Source organism: Penaeus japonicus, unplaced genomic scaffold (genome assembly GCF_977035675.1).
Source record: "Penaeus japonicus unplaced genomic scaffold, GWHDUDI00000001_assembly GWHDUDI00000005, whole genome shotgun sequence".
NCBI lineage: Eukaryota > Metazoa > Arthropoda > Malacostraca > Decapoda > Penaeidae > Penaeus > Penaeus japonicus.
Window position 1 is genome coordinate 2,148,448 of NW_028234407.1, and position 2,500 is coordinate 2,150,947.

Below are 2,500 nucleotides of genomic sequence, written 5' to 3' on the forward strand. Positions count from 1 at the left end.
CTAAAGGAACCGCCGGCGGAAGCCCCGTCAACAGCCGTGCGCCTCCGTCAATCCCAGGTCATGCGTCAGAGCCAGGTTGAATAAAGCGAGTGATTAATGCCCTCGCGAATGGGGGTCAGGAGGCATTGCAGCTGGAAAGGTAGATTGATACTTTGAGACTTATCATGGCGTTAGTGATAGTGGTGGAACAGTTATCGTCATCATTATCCTCATCATCACCATTATTGGTAATGTTATAATTGTTATTATCATCATTATTATCATTATTATTATTATTATCATTAATCCTTATCATTACTATTGATATCATTATTCTAATTATCATGATTATCATTATCATCATCATTATTATTATTATCATTATCATCTTCATTATTACTATTATAATCATCATTGTTGGTATCCTCATTATCATTATCATCATCATTATCATAATTGTTGATACTATCAGTATAATCAAGATTATCATCCTCATTATTATCATTATTATTATTATTATTATTATTATTATTATTATTATTATTGTTATTATTATTATTATCATTATTGTTATTATTATTATCATTATTATCATTATTATTGATATTATTATTATCATTATCATTATCATAAATCATTATGATCATAATAAAGCTACCATTATCATTATTTTCATGCCCAATCTTTGTCATCAATATTATTGTTATCATTTGTAAAATTAATTATCATCATTTGCTACTGTTACTATCATTCATCATTGCTATTACGTGATTGGTCGAATTTGTTTATAATTTTTACTGATGAATTTGTTTGTCATCTGGATTTAGCAAAAGGTTACCAAGCGAACGTCATGAAAATATTTGGCTGGAATGCCCTCAACCCAGGCATCAGCTGAGTTGATTGGGTGGCCTGAGGTAGGGCGGAGATGCCAGAGTAAACGGGGAGTCGGTTCAGAGAAGATCTGTGGCAAGACGTGGGCGTTTGGATTAGATTAACGGTTACAGGGTTGAATGAATGTTATTTGCCTCGTCAAAAAGACTAGCGAGGGTATGTTATGAGCAGGAATGGCGCCAATTATCTGTTATCAATTCACTACAATTCCAGTTTAATGTAATTGATCAATTCCAGTTCAGTTCCATGTATCAAAGATCAGTACACGTTAATTCCAATTCATTTCGGTTCATAAGCTTTTTAATTCCAAATTAGGACGCGCTTTCGTAGCAGAGTAAGCCACTCATCATAGACCACCAGTGTTATTGTCCAACACACTGCTCAACTCTGCACGCTAATCAAGGGGAAGGGCGGCTGGGCGAGGCACCGACTGCACCTGGCCATACCATCTCAATATTGAACATGACATAGAATTATAGATAGTTTTATTTTCATTATATCACTGAAAGGAACAGAAAAGATATTCTTGTATGATGTATTAGGAAAACAGTTCCTTCAGTGTTACAAAAACACATGAGTGTTTCGGGGTAGATGAGGGCAGATAAGAAGTAGATTTGTGTTAAGGATTACACACACACACACACACACACACACACACACACACACACACACACACACACACACACAAATGATGATGGATTGCAGGGGAAATTCAAGGCCCAGTTACCTACGGTCTAGGGATGAAGATGATAGGGTTAGAATAAGTAGATGCCTTATGTAGACAGGTTAATTCACTAGGTATTGGGGTAAATTACGCGCGATTCGGTAGACTGGAATTAACGACAGCGGTGTGCGCTATTTAAGAGCCTCCTAGTTTCCTTCTTGGTTTCCTAGTTCATCGTTTTGTCATCAGGATCACGCAAAGTTACCGAAAAATTAAGAGGAAGATTACATTTCGGGAAGCCTATGGCCCAGAAACCTGCTGAATTACTTTTGACAAAGACATAGTAGAGTGAGAGTAGAGTGAGAGTTGATTCATAGGAAAGATTAGATGTTTGATAGAATAAGGTTGGCCAAATATTGTTGATGCATTTTGGGATAGACGAAGATGAAGACATAAATGGGTAAATTATTAATGTATATTAAGATCTATGAGGGTACATCAATGTGGAATTTTCGGAGAACCAAGTGTTTATCAATTAAGACTAACAGCGGAGTTTAGGACTCTGTGTGTTTCTAGTTTATTTATTAGTTTTCGGTTTATAGGGTTTTGATGGAAGCATATGTATGGATTGCCCATGTGACAGGGATCAGCTGGTTAGCTCTGCCATGGATCAGCCTCCCGATCGAGCATGAAACTAAAGGAAGATTTCCTCTCGCGGGGCCGGGACTACTAAGTGTTTCACCTCTTCCTTTGGGACGAATGGGAGGGAGCGAGAGAGAGCGATAGGATTTTTATGAGAGGGAGTGGAGGAGGAGGAGACAAAAGAAGAGAAGAGAGGAGTAGAACAGAGTAGAGTAAAGAGAGAGAGTGTGAGAGAGAGAGAGAGAGAGAGAGAGAGAGAGAGAGAGAGAGAGAGAGAGAGAGAGAGAGAGAGAGAGAGAGAGAGAGAGAGAGAGAGAGAGAGAG